This window comes from Dipteris shenzhenensis, chromosome 16 (genome assembly GCF_047967505.1).
Source record: "Dipteris shenzhenensis isolate YYH24624 ecotype China chromosome 16, Dip_SZ_1.0, whole genome shotgun sequence".
NCBI lineage: Eukaryota > Viridiplantae > Streptophyta > Polypodiopsida > Gleicheniales > Dipteridaceae > Dipteris > Dipteris shenzhenensis.
In genome coordinates this window covers 2042857-2067193 of record NC_141611.1, presented here as the reverse complement: position 1 = coordinate 2067193, position 24337 = coordinate 2042857, and the positions used below count along the sequence as shown (strand labels likewise).

Sequence of the window (24337 nt, the reverse complement as noted above, 5' to 3'; positions counted from 1 at the left end):
ACTAAAGTTGGAAGACTTCACAGAGGTCCACAAGATTAGGGGCTTCATATGTGGTCTTAAAGATGACTTTCAGGTTAAAGTACTTAGAAATGCTATTAAGGCCATTAAATTTGTCAAAATCTATGATGATTCTACGGGAAAAACCAAAGCTTCTTCAATAACCTTGCCTTTCCATCTTGGTCAGTTTGAAAGGGTACTCTTTATTGAATGGAAAATTTTAAGGTCACAGGTCTCCAAATTGTACGAAAGGCATTGCAAAAATCAGGTTTCTATTGCCTCTTGGCAAGCGAGTATGTTTTAAATGCTGTACTAAAGACTATATAGCCGCAGATTGTCCGAGTTAGCCTAAATGTGGTAAAGCCTCTTTGACAAGGGATAAGAAGCCTATGAAACAAGTTCATAGTGTGCAAATACTTCCCATTCCTTGAAATTACAAGTAGGACTCAGAAACCTTCCATGAGTATAGAGTGACTCTATGGTTGAGCCATACCGTAAGAGGAGTTATTTGAATAACTCTTTTACATTTTAGAAGGATGGACAATCCTTACAACTTAATAAGATTGACTTATGTTCTTGACATCAAGCTAAGATATTGATGATGTGTCTAAAATTAGTTTTAGAATTCGGAAGGGTCATTTTTAGTTGAGATTATGCTCTTTGGGTTATTCATGATCATTGTGGACCATGTACTTGAACCACATCTAGATACGTTTTGTACTAGTCTTTGGGATGATATTTCAAGACCAAATAACAAAATTTGGAGCACTTGAAGTAAATCTTTAGTTGCTTTGGCAACATAAGTTTATGCCAAAAAGTCAAAGTGTAATTTCTTTTGTAAACAAGTCAAATTTTAGTCTTTTAGTTGCTTGGGCAATATAAGTTTATGCAAAAAAGTCAAAGTGATCTCAGGTTTTTATTGAAAATTTTTTTAAGGATTATGCAAAAGTTGCAGTACGTATGGGAGGTCAGCTTAAGGAAAAGGGAAAGACCTTGGATTGAGAATGCTGAAAGAAGTTTTCATGTTATCAAACAATTAAGAGCAGCAGCTATCCAAGTCTTGAAAGCAGTTGATACCTTATACCTGAAACTGATACAAGTGATAGAATGGCCCCAAGCTATGTTGAGCCAATGTGGACAACATGTAGCTTTTGAGAGGAAAAAGCTGGCATATGAGAAAGAACTCCATGCCATCATCCATGCTTTGAAAATATGGAGGCACTAGTCTCTTTGATCAAGAGAGTGGAATAGGAGATCTTGCTGTCTTTTGCCAAAGCATATCCCAAGGCATGGTGAAGGTGGTCCTCGGCAAAGCTAAGCATGAGCTTGCAGCTAACCTTCATGGAAGCAGGACGAAAGGTAGAGAGAGTGGTAGACAATTGTCTTTGGTTAGTGGGCTTAAGTGCACTAAATGTTAGGACAATTAGTGCAAGTTAGCACTCGCATAGTGTGCCAAGTGGGATAGCATAGTGACCATTGGGCGGTTGGCAAGATCGTGCATCTAGAGGCCTCTACTAGTGTAGACTTTGAGGATGGTGTTATCCTTGGACGGTGAACAACCTTTACAAGCGAGTTTTGTTTGTGAGTGATGTGTGAGATCTAACAATGCTGCTGCCAACTGTATATGGATACAAACTTTCTATGATAGTAGCAGAGAGTCTAAGAGAGTTGCACAATTGCTGCCATTTTGTCTTTGTCATGCCATACGTGTCTCCCACAACCATAGCCATAGCAATCAATCTCTTGTTGCCCTTAATTGCTGCCATTTTGTCTTTGTCATGCCATGTGTGTCTCTTACAACCATATCCCATAGCATGCTCCATCAATCATTGCTTGCACCACTTGACTCGATTGGGCCAGCTCATAGCTTTTGCAAATGGAGCATATGTGCTTAGGGCTTCGCTTTTGCAAATGAAGGATTTGTGCTTAGGGACAATCGTTTCATTGGCTGATCACACATAATTGATTGCTTCACCGACAAGGTTGGAGTAGAGAGGGGCTTTTCTACTGGTGGACTTGAACGCCCAAATAAGGGACAAGCATGTAAAGATCCTAGACTCCTAGCAGGATGCCATCCAGCAATTTCGCCTTGATTTGCAGCAGGGCAAGAGCAAGATGTGGTCGATAGACAGCCAGGAGGAGGATGATGGCAGTAGGAGTGAGATTGGGGCGGGTGGTAGTAGCAGGAGGGCTCCAGGAAGTTGGGTGACCAGTTTGCAGGGCTATGTTAGAGAAATCAGAGCCAAAGAGTGTGTATGATGTGCTGTACTAGGAGATCTAGTGGTGGTTTATGTGTGAGTGCCATGTTTCACCATGGGAGTTATCCCATATGCACTTGGTACATGTGTGTGTGCGTCTAGCCATGCGTGCGTGAGTGTGTGAGAGCTTGGAGAGGAGATCAGGTCAAGAGACAGAGCGCCGTACAGCTCCTTCCCTTGCCCGTACACCTGTACGGCTGCCGTACGTCAGTACGGACAGCCCGTACGCTCAGTTCTGCTCGCCCTGTGCAACTTGTGTAATCCCGTTCCAAACTTTGCGTGTGTGTGCGTTGACATCGTTCTCTCTTCCGTAGCCGTTTTTTGTGCCTCCGTACACTTTTGTCGCCTCCGTACCGTTTCAGCTCGCCTGCCTTTCGTCAGCATCCTGTTTCTCGCCAGGAACCCCGTGCAGTTTTTTTTGTCCGTACATTTGTACGGTCGTCGTACGGCGTCCGTACGTTCGTACGATTCCGTACCAATTTGGCCTTCCCGTATAGTATGACTTCCCCCCCATGCAGCCCATATCTACTACAGCACAGGAAGATTGAGGAGCATATACTGATGCAAATTCAAAGATTTCGCCTTGAATGAAGAATTGTATATCATGCATCGACCATGGTGATCATTGAAGGCCACAATAGGGTGAAGATCATGCTTAACCAAAAAAGCTACCCCAGAGAAAGAGTACTCTCTAGCATAAAAAATGTCATAACCAGGAAAATGTCCAGATTTTCCAGCATACATATGCTGATTATGCTCTTGCAAAGCCACTAGATCAGGCTTCAAATGGCGTATATACAGCCAAACCTGTTTCCATTTTCGAGCATCACACAAACCCTGTATATTCAAAGCAAGCACCTGCAAAGAGACCCCATTTCAGTTTGTAGAAGGCACTGCCTATCGAAAGATTATTCACTGTAACCGAATAAGAATCTGGGGTTTGATTATCTGTGTCCCACAAAACACAAAATCTATTTGAATTGCCATTAGGCCATGGTGGACAAACCACTTTGCCAAGAGAGGCTGCAATTTTTGGCAAAAGAGAGGCCAGACATTGAGGGAAATCCACAATTTCCACCAAGATAGGGCATCTGTGTCGGATCAACGCTTGATAATCTCTGGTAGGAGACCAGGGCAATACATGAACCATCTGCTGCCCATAGAAAAGAGGAGAGTGCTCCAATAAAATATGCATGTGCTCTTCATCTGCCATGATCACTTCAAAAAAGCCCCTTGTTGCATAATGAACTTTTTGTACATAGCAACCATCCAGGGTTCTACTCAACTAGATCAACATCTGTAGCAGTAGGCATACGTCCTGGAAAAGAAATAATGATGGCATGCTTGGCATATTCCTTCACGGGATCAAAAATGTCATCCACCTCAACCATGATGCCCGTGGTGGGAACCAGATCTTTCCAACTCTTTCGAGTGTCTTCAAAGCCCTCATGCATCACCTCATACACTACCTGAGCCTTTGTAGAGGCATGGAGGGGGTCATCGTGACCCATAACCTGCTTTTGTTTTTTATTCGGAATTGATTTGTCTTTCCGAAATGTCTTCTGGTAAGAACAATCCGCCATTGGGAGCTGAAAAAGTGAAGAGCCCAAGAACGGAAGAGGCTTGAGAAGGAGCTGGACAGCAGTGACTATATAAGCAAAGCAAAGGAGAAGGTAGACAGCAGAAGCAAAAACAGTACGGAAATGAAAGAGAGAAGAAACAACAACTGTACGGGATTAAAGAAGGCTGAACAGTACAGAAATAAAGACTGACAGTACGGAAAGAAAGGCTGAGAGTACAGATAATAAAGAGGGCTGAACAGTACGGATTAAAGAGGGCTGATAGGACAGGTATTTAAGAACTGACAGTATGGACTGACAATACGGAAGTAAATACGGACTGACAGTACGGAAATATGTACGGATTGACAGTATGGAAATATGTACGGAATGAGGAGAAAAAGTAAAAGCCAATAAGAGGGTCTAGAAAACAGGAAAAACAGCAACAGAAAAGACTCGAAAATTACAAGTAGAAAAGGGAGGACCGCCAAACGCAGAAATACTGATATGAGTGACTAGAGTCCTAATCATAAGAGCCCAAGGTTGATCAGGTTGTAGAAATTACAGCAATATTTTTCCCCCGTGGGCAAGAATTTGCACATGATTATCTGTGGTGTTCAATCCAGCATGCATCTTGGGAGAACAAATGTGATGCATCGAAAGCAGCCTGAGACTTTTTCTACCATGTTTGGATTGCCAGAAGATTTCCATAAAGACAGACATGAAAGATGTAAGATATGTCTTAGTGAACATGATTATCCGTGATGTTCAATCCACCATGCATCTTGGGAGAACAAATGTGATGCATCGAAAGCAGTCTGAGACTTTTTCTACCATGTTTGGATTGCCAGAAGATTTCCATAAAGACAGACATGAAAGATGTAAGATATGTCTTAGTGAACATGATCAATGGCAAGTAAAATTGAATATATGCCACAAGGATGGACTGCTCTATTCGAAGATGAACGTGCAAAGGCCAGGTTGTCAGTTTCCAATACTCAAGCTTTTTTCAAAGCTTAGCCAAAACCCAATCAGTTTATTGTCGGCGAGTGAGTTCCAACGCAAAGGGTAACTAAGATGACGAACAAATTGAGTGGGTGGAATGATATCCCGGGGCCATAATAGACTATGCCAGTCTTTGGAATGCAAAGAAAGCAGTTTAGACTTCTGAAAATTAACATGAAGATCAACTGCGAAACCATAAACAAAGAGGGCCTGCATCAAGGCACCAAGATCATGGGGTGTATTCTTCGGGGTAATGAAAGAATCATCAGCATATGCTTGAGCAACCATGCTGCGATTAGCATCCGATTCCAACCCATGAAGTGATCCTGTAGCCACAAGATGATCAATATATTGAAATATAGGATGAGTAGCAATGGCATATAGTAAAGCACTAAGAGGGCATCCATGGCAGACCGAACAACGAAGGAACCATATTTTCTTTGGAAGGGACAGATCTGGGAGCCACATCACCCAGTTTGGAAGGCATTGCCTTGGACCCCGGGGCATAAGTTGGGGGGGGAGTATTTTCTGGAGCAATAGCTGTGGGTGGGAGCTGATGCAGTACTGCAGGACAGTGTGAGGCTAAGTGGCCAAACTTATGGCATGTGAAGCAAGCACCTGCAAAAACTCCCCATTTCAGATCAAAATATTTTTCACCAAGGGGAACATCCTCCACTTCTACCGCAATGGAAGGAGGGGTTGGGTGATCTGTATCCCAAAGAATACAAAAGCGATTGCGATTACCCGAAGGACGGGGAGGGCATACAACTTGCCCCAAGGTGGCTGCCAAACTTGGTAACTCAGCCCTCATATAGTCCGGAAAATCCACTACCTCAACCCATACGGGGCAGTGATGTCGAATGAGGCTATGGTAATCCTTATTTGGCGACCATGGCATGACATGCACCATTTGTCTGCCATAGAATAAAGGCGACATCTCCAATATGTGCTGACGATATGAGGCATCCGAAAAGTGCACTTCATAAAAACCCCTTGAAGCAAAGTATACTCCTTCAACAAAGCAGCCTCCCAACAATGCCTGAACCCACTGGGCCACATCATTTGCTGAAGGTAACTTGCCTGGGAAAAAAATGATAACTGCTTGCTGAGAGAACTTTCGAAGAGGAGCAACCAAAGAAGGCAGCTTCAACTTGTATTTGATGGCCGGGGGAGGTTTGGCCCACTCCTTCCGGCTGTGATGAAATTCATCTTTGAGCATGTCAAAAACATAGTGAGCATCTACAGAATCTGCAACAGAGACATCAACTTGCTGTCTTTTGGAGTCCCGGGTCGACTCCTTGCGAGAATAACTTTTGAACTGGTCCTCCATGAAGAGAAACAGGGCGGGATAGATGAAGTGAAGGAATAAAAGCAGAACTGTACGGACAAGGAGCAGGCTGAAAGTACAAGCTGTACGGAATGTACAAGTTGTACAGATATACGGAAGAAAGGCTGAAGGGGTTGAGTCGTACGAAAGGAAACAAGGAGCGCAGAGGCTGTACGGAAAGCGACGATGGAAGAGATGGCTGACGCAAAGGATAAGGCTGAATATACGGAAAAGGACGAGGGGTACGGCGATACAGCGAAGATGCAGGTCGACGGACAGGCAGGTAAGACGAAATTGCGCAGGGACGTGGCTGTACGACGTCCGTACAGATGTACGGCGTCCGTATAGTTTAACGGATAGATTACGGGGCTGAACGGAAGCGTAACACAAACATGTGCAGAGGCTTGGGGAGGCTGAGCAGCGACGCTCTCGACACTCTCTCGACGCTCTCTCTCTCGTCTCGACGCTCGCTCTCTCGTCTCGACCCAGACCTGCGCAGCACGCTCCACACACACACACACACCAAGACACACACACACACACACACTTTTTTACACACGTGCGCACACACACACACACACACACTTTTTTTTTTTTTTTTTTTGGTAACACACACACACACACACACACACACACCACACCTACACACACACACACTTTTTTTTTTTTTGGTAAAATCCATTATATTTATAAGCTCATGAATTTACAATATGGGAAGTCTCCCACACACTAGCATAGAACTCCGAAAGAGAGCCCGATAGAAGAACTCAAAAACAAGTAGAGAACACTTCAAGGCAAGTAGCATCCAAATCCCTTGCAGCAAGACTGTCATGTAAAGACTGCTTAAGGGACATTCTGAAGAAAATATATGCCTGAGGAAACTGTTGACCCATCCTAGAATGCAGTCTCTGTGTCCAGATGGTCCATAATACCCAAAAGCGAGTCCAATGAAAGAAAAGGAGTAATGGAGACATCTGAGATGAGCAGCATCCAAACATCCAGAAAAGTTTCCCAAATCTGATAGAAGGGAACCGAAGCCGCAGTAAATGAGAAACATGAGTGATCAATGTGCGAGAGTGCGGGCAAAACCATAATAAGTGAGGAACTGTCTCGCGGGGATGAGAGCAACGGGGGCAGAAAGGAGAAGCAATGCGGCGAGCTGCCAATTTCACCCCAATGGAAAAGGCTCCCACTATACATCTCCAAAAGAAAAGCCTCTGTTTCAATGGCAATTTGGTTTTCCAGATTTTCATGAGACGGGATTGCCACCAAGATAAAGGCCTATCCAAATTCCAAAGAGTGTTGGCATGCTTGTCAATCCATGGCTGTGGAAGAAGAAATCTGTAAACCTTCGAGGAAGTCAGATTGTGTATCGAGAGTGTATGTGTAGCAGGAGGTATGGAAGTCAAATTCCAGTCCATTAATCTGTCCTGTGCAAACAGTGGAGGAACCGGAACAAATGGCTGCAACATAGTTGAAAGTGTTCTCCAAATGGATCTATGATGCAGGCCCAAGGAGAATGTCCTGCAAGCTTGTGGAAATGAAAGTGTATAGCCTTGTTGATCCACAACATCACCAACAAATCTTATGCCCAATTTCATGAGATTATATGCTTTGATAGGTGCCTGTAAAGCGAGAGGCGATGCAAACACCTTGCTCCAATGGATGCTTTCCAATCGAAAAGAATTGCCATGATGAGAGGAAGCACCTGTCCATTTTGCATATGAAAGAATTCTCTTCCAATCATGAAGAAAAGCAGTAGAAACAGGGCAACCAGGAATTTTTCCCTGAAAGGTAGATAAAACTGCTTCCCAGTGATCTGTAATCCAATGCCCATATGCATGGGAAGCCATGTTTCCACACATAGCTGCTAACATAATAGCCCATGGTTGTTTTTGCTGAAAAAAATCAGCAATCATAGTGCTCTTTCTTGCCAACATATGAACCTGGAGATTGAGAATATTCAGCCCCCCATGAGTCTTGGGTGAACAAATAGACTGCATAGGTAGTAGTCGCAAAGCTTTTTTAAGAGATTTGCTTTTCCAAAATATCTCCATAGCTTGGGACATATAAGAGGCCAAATGCTTGAAAGACCAAGGAAGAAGAGGCAAATAAAATTGCACATATGCCATAATGATGGACTGTACTATCCGGAGTCGAACATGTAGAGGCCAAGTGGACAAATGCCAGTATTCCAGCTTCTTATTGATCTTTTGAAGCACCCATTTGAGCTGTTGCTGCGGAGTAATATTCCAGCCAATGGGGTATCCGAGATGTCTGACAATAGTAAGGGAAGAGATAATGTGGCCTGGCCAAAACAGTGCATGCCAATCAGCTTCTTTCAAAGCTAGAAGTTTTGATTTCTGAAAATTGATATGCAGTCCAGCAGCTATGCCAAAATCATTCAGTGTATGCATCAAACGAGAAAGATCACTTTGAGAATTCCTTGGCATGAAGAATGAATCATCAGCATAGGCCTGTGCAAGAAAAGACTGTGCCCCTGGAATTTGCAAACCATGAAGCTGTCCTGTATCTGTCAGATAGTCCATATGCAAGAGTAACGGATGGGTAGCAATGGAATACAGTAGGGAACTAAGAGGGCAACCCTGTCTCACTGAGCGAGTCATAGTCCAGGTTCTTGACAACCCACCACCAAGCAAGCACTGTGCCGTGGCGTGAGAATAAAGCCAGTAAATGATGTGGACAAGTCGAGAGCCAAATCCCAATTTTTGCATAGTTTGAGAGATGAAATCCCAATGGACAGTATCAAAAGCTTTCGCAATGTCTACTTGCAGAATGAGAACATCTTGTTTAGAATATTTGGCATACTCAATCGCAAGCAAGGCATTGGAGATATTGTCAGTGATCTGCCTTCTGGGGACAAACCCATACTGCCTAGGATGAAGTCCTGCTTGCAAGAGGAAGCGAACCCTGAGGACAATCATTTTAGCAATGAGTTTGTAAATGACAGGCATGAGGGATATAGGCCGCCAATCAGCCATCGTCTCACACAACCTTTTTTTGGGAATCAATTTTACTAGGCCATGTTTCCAGGATGGAGGAAGAGATTGTTCTGCCCAAGCATGATTGATCATTAGAAGGAGAGTATTCTTGAGATCACCCCAAAATGCACGGAAGAATTCAACAGTCAGTCCATCCCAACCAGGGGAGCTGCTTTTGCGTAGATGACTCAATGCATCTTCCAGTTCACTAAGCATAAAAGGCTGTTCCAATGCATGGGCCTGTTCCCGAGATACTATAGGCTGAACATGCATAAGAAATTGAGACCTGGCTGCATTTACTTGCATCAAATGATCAGGTTGAGAGGAAAGGAGCTGCTGAAAGTGACTAGAACATTGCAATTCCAAGTCTGATTTGGAAGTGGTCCAGGTGCCATCAGCCTTCTTGATCCTGCAAATATCCTCCTTTCGCCTATCCGCATGGAGACTTTTAAAAAAGGCTTTGGAGGAGCAGCCCTTATCCAAAAGGGGTTTCATACGAGCTCGGATTTGCCACTTCTTTAATTTGCGAAGATCATTTTGATGGATGATATGAACAGCATAAGCACAAGAATCCTGTTCAGAAGAAGTAAGCTGCCTATGAGAACTGATTGCATCCATTTGCTGCTTGTGGGATTGAGCCCATTTTATCTTGAGCCGAAGGTTTTCCATGTAACTCCGTCCATAGTCTTGAATAACAGCCTGTAAACGATGAGCAAGGCTGATCCAAGCAAAATCCATATCCTCCTGAGCATGTAAGAGGAGGGGACGGACAGCCACTCTCACCATGTTCTGAAATTGTTGATGAAGCAAGTAGGCACTATTAACATGGAGCAAGCGATGACCAAAAAAAGGCATATCATCTGTCAGACGTGCTATTGATAATGTCAAGCATACTGGGAAATGATCAGATAGCAGGAGGGAGTGATCAATCCGCAATGTACATGTGAAATCAGCATACTGCTGAGCATGCAGCAAGTACCATCTGTCAAGTCGAGCCCAGTAATGATTAAAAGCATTGTGATGATATGTATAACCCATATCTGTGTCCCTTGTTGAGAGCCATAGATCTTCAGCATGCAGAGATGAGAGCATATCTTCCCAATGTCGGAACTCAGTGGGGATCATGTGAGAGCGATGAGTAGTATTATCTTGGGAGGCAGGCGAATTGTTAAAGTCTCCACACAAAAAAGCATTGGAAAGCCATGGGTATTGTTTGAGGGAGTCCCACATTTGAGCTCTAGTCGCAGAAGTTTGTGAGGCATAAACAGATGCTATTTCATAGAGAGTATCCTGCCAGGTGCACCTGATCACCATCCATCGACCCTGAGGATCATTGTGGGCCACCGTGGGCTGTATATCATGTTTTACAAGCATGCAAACCCCCGAAAAGTGCATTGTACCAGCATAAAAAATATCATAACCAGCATAGTGGCCTTGCTGACCAGCCAAGAAATGTTGATTGTGTTCTTGTAAGGAGATCACATCGGGATGCATTCTATGTACATAATGCCAGAAGAGTCTCCACTTATTGGCATTGCAAAGACCCTGAACATTGTATGTAATGCAAGTGATTGAAGTAGACATAAAAGATATGTACAGTCAAACCAAAAGGCAGAATAGAATGTAAACTGTCAGGCCTCAGCCATGACATCAACATCCACCTGGGCTCCTGGATCATTAGCTCTATGATCCTCATCATTATCACATACAGGGATGCCTCTTTTTAGCACATCAACCCACAGTTGAGAAGCAAGGCTGTCAGCAGGGGAAGAGGTCTGGCCAGGGGTAGAAATTGAAGCATCCCAATGGCGAGATTGTAGTGGACGTGGTTTGAGAGCAAAAACCTTTTTGGGTTGCTGCCAGGCACCCTGGGGAGAGACATGAGATTCTGAAATTTTGCCCTTACCCTTATCCTTTTGCTTAGCTGAAACCTGAAGTACATTTTCCTTGGAAGGGACAGATTTGAGAGCCACATCACCCAGTTTGGTAGGCATTGCCTTAGACCCCGAGGGATAAGTCGGAGGGGGAGTATTTTCTGGAGCAATAGCTGTGGGAGGAAGCTGATGCAGAACTGCAGGACACTGTGAGGCTAAGTGGCCAAACTTATGGCATGTGAAACAAGCCCCTGCAAAAACTCCCCATTTCAAGTCAAAATATTTTTCACCAAGGGGAACATCCTCCACTTCGACCGCAATGGAAGGAGGGGTTGGGTGATCTGTATCCCAAAGAATACAAAAGCGATTGCGATTACCCGAAGGGCGGGGTGGGCAAACAACTTGCCCCAAAGTGGCTGCCAAACTTGGTAACTCAGCCCTCATATAGTCTGGAAAATCCACTACCTCAACCCATACGGGGCAATGATGTCGAATGAGGCTGTGGTAATCTTTGTTTGGCGACCATGGCATGACATGCACCATTTGTCTGCCATAGAAAAGGGGCGACATCTCCAAAATGTGCTGGCGATATGAGGCATCTGAAAAGTGTACCTCATAAAAACCCCTAGAAGCAAAATATACCCCTTCAACAAAGCAGCCTCCCAACAATGCCTGAACCCATTGAGCCACATCATTTGCTGAAGGAAGCTTTCCTGGGAAGAAGATAATAACTGCTTGCTGAGAGAATTTTCGAAGAGGAGCAACCAATGATGGAAGCTTCAACTTGTATTTGATGGCCGGGGGAGGTTTGGCCCACTCCTTCCGGCTGTACTGAAATTCATCTTTAAGCATATCAAAGACATAGTGAGCGTCGACCGAATCTGTAGTAGAAAAATCAACCTGTTGTCTTTTGGAGTCCCGGGTCGACTCCTTACGAGAGTAGCTTTTGAACTGATCTTCCATGAAGAGAAGCAGGGCAGGATTGAAGGAAGGGCAGAGCAAAGAAGGGCTGTACGGACGAAGAATAAGCTAGAGATGCAAGCTGTACGGAAAGAAGGAAGAAGCAGGGAGAATAAAGACTGTACGAATTTCGGAAGTGGAGAGGGGGCTGACGCAACAGGCAGGACTGTGTGTACGGAAAAGGGCAAGAGATACGACGGTGAAACAAGGAAGATAGCGTAGGGCAAGCTGATGGGACGGAGCAGCGCAGGAGGAGAGAAGAGTGGGTGTACGGCGTCCGTACGAAAGTACGGCGTCCGTACAGTTGTACGGACAGAACGCAGGAGCGAGCGGAAGAACGAGGGGAACGCGGACGTGTACGGAGAGCGCAGGTACAATCAGAGACCACGAGTCGAATTCGTTTCTCTCGCGCACATGGAATCCCTCGCCGTCGTCACTTCTCCTCCCCACACCGCACACACACACCACACACACACACACACACACACAACAAGTGAAAACACACACACACACACACACACCACCTACACACACACACACACACACACACACACACACTAAAAAAAATCACACACACACACACACACACATTTTTTTTTTGTGTGAAGAAATCTTTTATTTCTATGGAATAATTACATTCATAGCTGCTTCAAAAAATGAAGTAGCTACTACTCAACAAAAGATCTCAGTATAAGCTGTATACACATCCTGATCAATCAAACGAGTCTGAAAACAATCGTAGAATGATTGTTGCAGAGATCGTTTGAAGAAAAGAAAGGATGAAAAAAGTGGATCACCAAAGACTCTATGATTTCTATCCATCCATAAAGTCCATAGGGTCCAATATCGCACCCATACAAAAAATAAATCAAAACCCTGTCTCTGGGGATGAAATCCAAACAACCAGAAAAATCTGCCAAAAGTAACAGTAGGAAATCGCTGTCGAAGCCTCTGTCTGATGAGAGCAATGAGATCAGAAGTGTTTGGACAGGACCAAAAGATATGAAGCACTGATTCAGTAGAGTGCGAGCATCTGTGACAAACAGCTGAAGCAATATGTCTGTGTGCGAGTAACTGTCCAGATGGAAAAATGCCAAGGAGAACTCGCCATAGGAAAAGCTGTTGTCGAAGAGGGACTTTGTAATGCCAAAGGAGACGCAGCCTTTTTCTCCACCACTTCATTGGACGATCCATATGCCAAACAGTATTTGCTCTGTTGGAAATCCAAGGTGGAGGTAATAACACTTTATATAGTGATGACACTGTAATATGTGAAAGCTTCAAAGGACGGACATATGAGGAAGGAGAGCGTAAAATCCAATCCTCAAGCCGATGCTGAATTTCTAAATGAGGTACCGGCAAGTACGGTTGGAGCATTGCTGAAATTTTATGCCATAAAGGACGATAATGAGCTCCCAAGCCATATTTGCGAGTAGCCAAAGAAAAAGATAGAATTGTGCCATCATCTTGAAGTACATCCACCACAGATGAAATGCCTTTGAAGGAGAGAAAATAAGAACGTCGGGGTTCTTGTATGGCCAAAGGTGGATGGAATACTTTAGACCAAAAGAGATTCTCTACCCTCAAAGACTTGCCTGAGAGTGAGTCCCTGCCTTTCCATTCCAAGTGGGATAGAATATGTTTCCAATCAAGAAGCAGAGAAGAGACAAAAGGGCATCCTCTGATCTTGAGCCAAATAAAAATTCCCACTGAGTAGGCTGCCAATTCCCAAAAGCAGATGTATGAAGATGTAATAAGAGAGAGCGGATCATAAAAGCCCAAGGCTGATCTCCTTGTAGAAACTGCATCATCATTTTCCCCCTGTGAGTAAGCAAGTGCATTTGAATATTGAGAATGTTCAGACCCCCGTGCATCTTTGGAGAACAGAGACGATGCATGGAGAGTAATTTGAGACTTTTCTTGCCATGTTTTGAATGCCAGAAAATTTCCATGATAGCTGACATAAATGATACCAAATCTGCCTTAGTGAACATAGTGAGAGGCAGATAAAATTGTATGTATGCTATCAAAATGGATTGTGTAATTCGCAGACGAACATGTAATGGCCAAGTTGCAAGCTTCCAATATTCAAGTTTTGCCCTTAACTTTACTAGCACCCAATCAGTTTGTTGTGAACGGGTGAGTCCCCAGCCTAGAGGATAACCAAGATGTCGAATGAATTGAGAAGCAGGGACAATTTCCCCAGGCCACAAAAGATTGTGCCAGTCCTGTGCATGTAAAGGCAGCAATTTTGATTTTTGAAAATTTACCTGAAGGCCAGCAGCCAATCCATATGTAGAAAGAGCATGCATAATCATGGACAGATCAGCCCGAGTATTTTTTGGAGTAAAGAAAGAATCATCAGCATATGCTTGAGCAATCATGCTGCGACTGCCTAGAATCTCCAAACCGTGCAGCTGGTCAGTGTCCAAGAGGTGATCCAGATATTGAAGCAGTGGATGGGTGGCTATGGCAAAAAGTAAAGCACTCAGTGGACATCCTTGTCTGACAGAGCAAGCAAGAGTCCAGGATGGAGAAATATCTCCTGAAAGCATGCAGGCAGCTTCACTATCTTGATATAGCCAATTGATGAGTTGCTGCATTTTTGTGCCAAAATCCAAAGCCTGCATAGTCGATGAAATGAAATCCCACTGAACTGTATCAAAAGCTTTGGCAATATCAACTTGCAATAACAAAACATCCTGCTGTGTGTATTTGGCATATTCAATTCCAATGTAAGCTTTAGCAATGTTATCGGTGATATGCCTACGCGGGACAAAGCCATATTGTGCAGGATGCAACCCATCATGTAAAAACCCCTTTAGCCGAGCAACAATCATTTTGGTAGTGACTTTGTAAATTACTGGCATAAGAGTGATAGGTCTCCAGTCTGCCAAAGACTCACAAATTTGTTTTTTGGGAAGGAGTTTAATAAGACCTCTCTTCCATGTGTCTGGCATTTTCTGATGTTGCCATGCAGCATTCACCATATATAGTAATGGATGCTTCAAAATAGGCGAGTATGCTAGAAAAAACTCGACTGTTAAACCATCCCATCCGGGGGATTTCCATCTGCCACATGATTTGATCGCATCTGACAGTTCCCTCTCAGTAAAGGGTTCCTCCAATTCCAAAGCTTGAGTAGGGGAAATTATTGGAGAAACATTTTGCAACAGTAAATTTCGTGCAAGCAAAACCTGTTGCGAGAGAGGAGCTGCAGAGCCAAATTGCTTGGAGAAGTGATGCACACAAACAGAGGCAAACTGTGACCGTGTAGTAGTCCATGATCCATTGGGCATAAGCACTCTGCAATCTGTTTTGATTCTCCTCTGATGCAAACTCTTGAAAAATTCTTTGGAGGGGCAACCTTTATCTGTGAAGGCTCTTTGTCTTGCTCTAGTCTCCCATTTTGCCAGTTTCCTGTGATCATTTAGTTTAAGACAATGTCTGGCCTGACATAGTGTGGTTTGCTCTTGCATGGACAACGAACGATGATGACTGAGTTCAGTGAGGTCTTGACAAGTAGACTTGGCCTGAGCAATGGTTTCCCTCAGAGTCTTCATGTAAGACTTGCCATAATCTCTAATTACCATTTGCATTTTAGAAATAAAAGAAACCCAGGCATCATCAGCTTGAAGATAGCTGCTAGAGGAAAGACTATTGTAAGCATCATCAGTAACCATTTCCCTGAATTTAGCATGTTGCAAATAACTATTGTTGATGATTAGATGTCGCCGTTGTGGCAATCTATCTTCTGGCATCTTATAAAAAAATAACCGCAGCCATAGTGGTGCATGGTCTGAATGCACAAAGGCATAGTCAATCCACATTTTGCATGCGAAATCCACATTTTGTTGGGGAGCGACACTATACCAACGATCCAGTCTTGCCTGATAAGCAGAAAGAGCATTATGTTGAAAAGTGTAGCCTGGTGACAAAGGCTGCAATTCCTTCCAAAGGTCAACCAGATTCGAATGCAAAAGTAGTTGAGACCATGCATGCCTTTCAGGAGATAACATATGATCGTGGCTGGAAGTGTTGTCTCCCTGTTGTGGAGCATTATTGAAATCCCCACATATGTAGGCATGATATCTCCACGGGTATTGTTGCATAACATCCCAAATTACAGTTCTATCTCGAGATGACTGAGGTGCATAAACTGAAGCAAATTCAAACACCTCTCCTCTAATAATGCATTGAAGAACAAGCCATCTGCCGTTGTTGTCATTTAATGCAATGACTGGTTGAAGCTCATGTTTGATCAGAAGGACAACCCTTGAGAAAGAGTGCTCCCCAGCATAGAAAATGTCATACCCACAGTAGTGTCCTGTCTTGCTTGCATAAATATGTTGGTTGTGCTCTTGTAATGCCACTATGTCAGGCTGAAATCTGTTGATGTACAGCCACACAGATTTCCATTTCCTACTGTCACTCATGCCCTGGACATTGAGTGTAAAACAGGTGATGTGAGCAGTCATATATACAGATATTTATAGTAATGCAAGGCTGACCACACACACACTTTTTTTTTTTTTTGTGAGAAGAAATCTTTATTGCTATGGAATAATTACATTCATAGATGCTTCAAAAAGCGAAGTAGCTACTACTCAAGAAAAGATCTCAGTATAGGCTGTATACACATCCTGATCAATCAAACGAGTCTGAAAACAATCGTAGAATGATTGTTGCAGAGATCGTTTGAAAAAAAGGAAGGATGAAAATAATGGATCACCAAAGACTCTATGATTTCTATCCATCCATAAAGTCCATAGGGTCCAATATCGCACCCATACAAAAAATAAATCAAAACCCTGTCTCTGGGGATGAAATCCAAACAACCAGAAAAATCTGCCAAAAGTAACAGTAGGAAATCGCTGTCGAAGCCTCTGTCTGATGAGAGCAATGAGATCATAAGTAGTTGGACAGGACCAAAAGATGTGGAGCACTGATTCAGTAGAGTGCGAGCATCTGTGACAAACAGCTGAAGCAATATGTCTGTGTGCGAGTAACTGTCCAGATGGAAAAGTGCCAAGGAGAACTCGCCATAGGAAAAGCTGTTGTCGAACAGGGACTTTGTAATGCCAAAGGAGACGCAGCCTTTTTCTCCACCACTTCATTGGACGAATGTGCCAAACAGTATTTGCTCTGTTGGAAATCCAAGGTGGAGGTAATAACACTCTATACAATGATGACACTGTGATATGTGAAAGCTTCAATGGACGGACATGTGAGGAAGGAGAGCGTAAAATCCAATCCTCAAGCCATGCTGAATTTCTAAATGAGGTACCGGCAAGTACGGTTGGAGCATTGCTGAAATTTTATGCCATAAAGGATGATAATGAGCTCCCAGGCCATATTTGCGAGCAGCCAAAGAAAAAGATAGAATTGTGCCATCATCTTGAAGTACATCCGCCACAGATGAAATGCCTTTGAAGGAGAGAAAATAAGAACGTCGGGGTTCTTGTATGGCCAAAGGTGGATGGAATACTTTAGACCAAAAGAGATTCTCTTCCCTCAAAGAGTTGCCCAAGAGAGAGTCCCTGCCTTTCCATTCCAAGTGGGAAAGAATGTGTTTCCAATCAAGAAGCAGAGAAGAGACAAAAGAGCATCCTCTGATCTTGCCTTGGATAGAACCAAATAAAAATTCCCACTGAGTAGGCTGCCAATTCCCAAAAGCAGATGTATGAAGATGTAATAAGAGAGAGCGAATCATAAAAGCCCAAGGCTGATCTCCTTGTAGAAACTGCATCATCATTTTCCCCCTGTGAGCAAGTAAATGCATTTGAATATTAAGAATGTTCAGACCCCCGTGCATCTTTGGAGAACAGAGACGATGCATGGAGAGTAATCTGAGACTTTTCTTGCCATGTTTTGAACGCCAGAAAATTTCCATGATAGCTGACATAAATGAAACTAAATCTGCCTTAGTGAACATAGTAAGAGGCAGATAAAATTGTATGTATGCTATCAAAATGGATTGTGTAATTCGCAGACGAACATGTAATGGCCAAGTTGCAAGCTTCCAATATTCAAGTTTTGCCCTCTGACCACACACACACACACACACACTTTTTTTTAGTATAAATTTGTTGCTTTATATTACGAGAGAGCTTCCCAGAAAGGGAGAGCTGGACAATACATCAATAGAAAATCTCAGTGTAGCAAAAATATACATCAGAATCTATGTAGTGAGTTTGTAGACAATCAAAGAGAGATTGCTACAAATATCTACGAAAAAACAAGAAAAAGGATAACCGAGAATCACCAAAGACTCTAGAGTCTAGAGTGCCCAGTATCTAACCCAAGTAAAAAATAAAACAAACTCTGGTTGCGGTGGATGAATGCTAAAGAGCCAGATGCGGAGCATTATTAAAATCTCCACCAATGAAGGCATAATGTTTCCAAGGATAAGATTGCATAGCATCTCAAATCAAGCCTCTACTTCGAGAGGATTGAGGTGAGCAAATTCAAAAACCTCTCCTTAGATGAGACACTGCACCACAAGCCATCTACCATGTGGATCATTAAAGGCAACAAGTGGCTGAAGATCATGCCTAACAAGAAAGAGTATACTAGAAAAACAAAGCTGTCCCACATAAAAAATGTCATAGCCAGCAAAGTGTCTTGTCTGGCCTGCATACACATGCTGATTATGCTCTTGAAGTGCTACAATATCAGGCCGGAGTTTAGTGACATACAGCCACCACAACTTCCATTTTCTACTATCACATAGACCCTGTACATTGAGATTAAGACATTTGATAGTCTGAAGCATATTTACAGAAATGTAACAGAAAGTGAGAAATATATACAAGGCAACCAAAAACTGTTTAGGGTTGCATGTCAAAATCTCAGGATCTGAAGCTCTTCTCTGAGATGAAGAGACAGGCTGAGGAGAAGACAACAAAGTAGCCAGTTCCTCTTCCGGGAGAAGAGTGCGAAATGCTCTCACCGCAGCCCATGTAATGCCAATGCCCGAATTTTCTTTAGGAGTATTACCATTCGATGACGCACCATTCCAAGTGCGAGAAGGCAAAGGTCTCCTGACTGAAATCATTTTCCTTGAAATTTTCCCAGCATCGTTCAAAGTTTCGCCCCCTCCATCGTTCAAAGTTTCCCCCCCTCGAACCTATGCTGAAGAAGGTGAAGGTAAGGAAGGGGATACATGTACAGTAGAGCCATTCGAAACAATCGGCCCTTTGCCTTTGTCTTGTGCTGCAGAAATCTGCTTGTTGTTTTTATTTTTGACCACATAAGACATTCCAGTATCTTTAACTGACATCTGCACAGGCATAGGTTCGTGATGCATTTTCTATGCACGTAAAGGACATTGAGAAGCCATATGACCAAATTTTTTGCAATCAAAGCAAGCTCCTACAAACAAACCCCACTTGAGTTTGTAAAAAGCACTTCCCATGTTAACATTATTCACAGTGACATAATAAGAATCTGGCGTGGGATGATCAATATCCCATAAGATGCAAAAATGATTGGAATTCCGATTTGGCCGTGGAGGGCAAACTACTTTGCCCAAAGAGGATGCAAATTTTGGGCAAAAGGGAAGCCAAACATTGTGGAAAGTCCCAAACTGGACAACGATGCCGGATGAGGGCTTGGTAATCTCTGGTTGGTGACCATGGAATCACATGAACCATTTGCTGCCCATAGAATGTTAGGCTCTAGCCGAGGTAGCATGACCTCGGAAGAATCAGTGGACATTTCCCTTAAAGGATCTCTGTTGGTAATATATCTGTTTGCGCTTCATGTAAATGATCGGGAGGGAATTAATGTCAAGGTCCTAGGTGAGGGCTGATAGCACCAGACTAGGTGGATCTAAGGCGAAGGGCCTAATGCAAGAAAATGTGGCATTTAAAGTATCCCAAGAGAGGGGTGAAAAGATGCATTAGGAAGACCCTATGATGATGACATGTGGCATCTAGATCGATCTAGGGAGATGGGGCTTGTTGGAGTTAGTGAGAGAAGGAGAATGAACCTTCACGGAGGATTTTTGCTGATTTCGACTTCTCTGTCAGCTTTCACGCTCCAACAGGATTTGGCTGGGAGGATACTCGTGGTGCTACTCCCGTGATATTCAGTAGGAAATAGAGAAAGTCTATAATAGTTGGTATTAGAGCTCAGGCTAGGTAAGAGAGGGGATCTGTGTGATTGGATGGGCGACGCGCAGGGGGTTGAACGACGTGGGCTGAGAACTACGCCTAACGGAATAGAGAGCAACGGTGGAGATTATAGGTGGCTCTGTCGTGTGGGCTTCCGTTGACGGAGGCAACAGAGGGGTAAATTAACATTTCGACTCCCAAAAAGACATCGCAGAACTCCATCTCCTGTACTCAAGAAGTCATGTATGAAGGAGGTGTAGGCGCAGGATATGTGACGAATTAGCAAATAGTGCGAGCTGTATGCAGGAGCGAACGATCAGGAGCTTTCTTGGGCATTTGTCAATTCTGTGTTTTTTTTCCCGATCTTAGTCGTCGTTGATGCTCCGCTTGCATGAAGAGGTTCTTGTTAATATTTAGTCTGCATGAAGGTTCGATGCTATAGTAGGGACAGATTATGCTTGTGTATGTGCCTGTGTGGTTCAGTGAAAGTTGATTTGCAGGAATTTCCCTAATATAGGAAAAAGCGATATATTGTGATATATGCTTGTGTCAAATGCCTAGTTAGTGTGAATCTGGGATTGCAGGTATTCCCTAGTATAGGGAATTGTGTCAGAGTGCCAGTATACTGAATTTTCTCAGTTTGTAAGTACAGTGTTCTACCGGTGTTTTTTTTATTTATAAAAAAAAAAAGAAGCAAAACACCCATTGACTTGAATGGAAGCAGAAGAAGGAGCTTCCAGGAGGAACCCTGGTGAGTCAGAGTCCGGCCGACCCAGTAGGTGTCACGTCCAGTAGCTCACACCTTATCTGGCAGGATTGCATTACTTGAGGATGCCTTGCAGCAGTTATTAGAGAAACAATTACAAGCCAATGCAGGGCAGTCTGAACTTAGAAGAGTGATACACAGTATGTCTGCCAGACCTTCTCGAGATGAGAAAGGAAAGGCTCCAATGGAACCGGAGTCTAGTGTCCATACGGTCGAGCGTAGAAAGGCTAAAGTACCTAATATTGCCAATTACAGGCCGGAAAAGTATTCTGGTCGGATGAATGACGGTAGTTCTGATGTCATTGAGACCTGGTTACACAAATGGGACGAGGCGTTCGCCATTTGTGAAATCAGAAATGATATCAAGAAGATCCGCGAGGCCACCACATGTTTAGTGAGGCAGTGGGTCGGTGGTGGATTAAACAACAAAAAGATGGTATAGCATCCACTACTTGGGAGGGGTTTAAAAGGGAATTTAGGAAACACTTCTTACCTCCCGACGAAGCATCCCGAGCTTGGGATCAGTATAGGAATCTTTGCCAGAGAAATTTGTCAGTGGCAGAATACACTGATAAGTTTCGAGAGAGCGTAATGAAGGTTGATGAATCCCTGCCTCAATCAATCCAAGTGAAAGATTTCATATTTGGATTGAATGATCGGATAAAAATGGAAGTTCGGGTATGCGAACACGTTGGATGATGCAATAGCCATAGCCCTGAACTATGAAGATGCCAAGGGCAGCAGGCCAAGTGGGTTTGCACAGGTCGGGACCCAGTATGGGTACCAGAAGAAATCTGGGTTTAAGAAGAAGTGGATTAGTAAAGGGAGTGGTTCTCAGCCGAGTGGTCAAGCCAAGCAGGCAAAACCAGCTGAAACTCCTAAATCAAGTACCACCATTGGAGTGAAGAGGAAAGTAACACCAATGGCTGCCCGGGCTTGGTCTAAGTCTCCCTTAAACCCACAGCAAAGAGAAAAAGCGAGGAGAGTCTCAGAATGCGATGTGGAAATGGAGGGAAGTCCCAGAGCGGAACAGATGCAGATTCAGCTAGCGGAATCTTCTCAGAGATCAGTACCTTGTTTGTTATGTGTGTCTGTTGCTAAGCTAGGAACGAGTGCACCTGATAACATCCTATCTAAGCCCGCAGCAACGGGGTATATAGCCTTAATGATACGGAGGTAATTAAGATGAAAGGGCAAGTGGCCAATCATGATGTCATTGTGTTGTTTGACTCAGCGTCAACTCACAATGTAATTAACTCCAAGCTCATGAAGAGGCTGAAGTTAAAGACTAGCCCATCTGACTATGCGTATACAGTCAGGATGGCAGATGGAAGTTCAACTGAAGTATGGGACTAAAGGGTTACCCAGTTGGAGCTTCGTATTCAGGACTATGCTGAGAAGCTTGATTTTGAAATGACTAAGCTTGCTCATGCAGATATAGCCCTGGGTATGGCGTGGCATTCTAGGAAGAATCCAGCCATTGATTGAAAAAAGCACGTATATCAATTTAAGATCGTTGTGCTTTATGTCTTACGAGGTGAGAAAGATGTACCTCAGGGACCGTTGGTTTTCGTGATGGAAATCCGAAAAGCTCAAGAGGAGTTTTTATTCCTTTGTACAGCATCGGTAGAGCCGGTTGATGATTCTTCGGCTAGCACTGATGTTGCGCAAAGTGGTGAGATGGCCAAGCTGGCTAATCTTATAACAGAGGAATTCTCTGAATGTTTTAGGAATGAGTTACCTTATGGATTACCTCCAGAGCGGAATGTTCAGCATAAGATTGAACTGATTCCGGGGGCAGAACCTGTAAATAGACCTCCCTATAGAATGAGTTTTACTGAAGAGGCGGAGGTGCGTAGACAACTGGAAGAATACCTTAAGTTGGGGCAGATTCAACCAAGTTTCTCACCTTTTGCTTCGCCAGTGATATTAAAGAAGAAAAAGGATGATACGTTTCGCCTCTGTATAGATTACATAGCATTGAATAATATCACTGTTAAGCACAGGTATCCGATGGCTCGGATTGATGATTTGCTAGATGCATTACATGGAGCCGTGATTTTCAGCAAGATAGATCTTAAGTGTGGCTACCATAAGATCCGGATTAGAGCCGAGGATGTGCATAAAACCGCTTTCAGAAGCAGGTTTGGTCATTATGAGTTTTTGGTAATGCCCTTCGGGCTTACCAATGCTCCAGCTCATTCGTCATGCTTATGAACGATTTACTATGTCCGTATATCGGAAAGTTTGTAGTATATTTTATTGACGATATTTGGGTATTCAGTAAAAGTATTACTGAGCATCGCGAACACTTAAGAATAGTGTTCAGTACTTTGAGGAAAGCCAGTCTTTATGTAAATAAAAAGAAAACCATACTGTGTATGGTTAGGCTTGAATATTTAGGATTCATAATTACTCCAGAGGGGGTAGAAATGGATCCAAAGAAAGTGACTGCGATACTGAATTGGCCAATCCCTCAGAGTCTGACCGTGTTGCGATCATTCTTGGGATTTGTCCAATTTTATATAAGGCATATCAAAGGATATTTCGAAATAGTATCGCCATTGACTGATCTGACCTCAGATTAAGTACCTTTTATATGGAGACGAAATCAACAAGAAAGTTTTAACACCATAAAACAAGCGCTGTGGTCACAGGACCGGTGTTAAAAATAGTTGATCCCCAGAAACCATTGTTCCTGGAAACCGATGCAAGTGGCATTGCGGTAGGAGCAGTTCTCCTTCAAGAGGGAAGGCCAGTAGCCTTTGAAAGCAAGAAGCTTTCTCCCTCTCAAAGGACTTGGCCAACTCATGAATTGGAGTTGTATGCTGTTATCCATGCTTTGAAAACATGGAGGCATTATTTGTATGGTTCAGAGTTTTATGTGGATGTGGATCATGATACTCTGAAACATTTTTGTAAACAGCCTGACTTGAGGGGCCGCCAAGCTAGGAAGGAGAAAAAGTTTTTCTCAGAGTTCCTTCGTACTCGAAGTCGTTAACTTCAGGAGAGTGTGCTAAGTTATCACCTCGATACTGTGGGCCGTGGTTAATTCTAAAGAGAATAGGCAAGGTAGCCTATAAATTAGAATTGCCACAGGGGTGTAAGGTGCACCCAGTGTTTCATGTTTCTCGTTTAAAGAAGTTTTTGCATACTGGTGACTCACTAATCGAAGGTGTGATTTTGTTTCAGAAGAGGATAATGCAAGGCCCAAACCAACAAGAATCCTGGACCGAGAAACAATGCAAATACGAAATCAGAAGATACCCACGGTGTTGGTTGCATGGCATGGTCTGCCTCTATGAGAAGCTACCTGGGAATCTGTATACCAGTTGCGGAGAGTGTTGCCGGACTTTATCATCGAGGACGCTGATGTTTGAAGAGGAAAGGAATGTTACATTCTAGCTGAGGTAGCATGACCTCGGAAGAATCAATCGACATTTCCCTTAAAGGATCTCTGTTGGTAAAATAT

At 43.4% G+C, this 24337-nt stretch overlaps 1 protein-coding gene across 1 annotated transcript in view; it reads left to right on the top strand.

Moving 5' to 3' along the window:
* The window catches only part of LOC147892391 (ubiquitin-protein ligase), a 191087-nt gene that overhangs the window by 68539 nt on the left and 98211 nt on the right, over positions 1 to 24337 (top strand). The gene's annotated exons all lie outside the window — the stretch shown is intronic.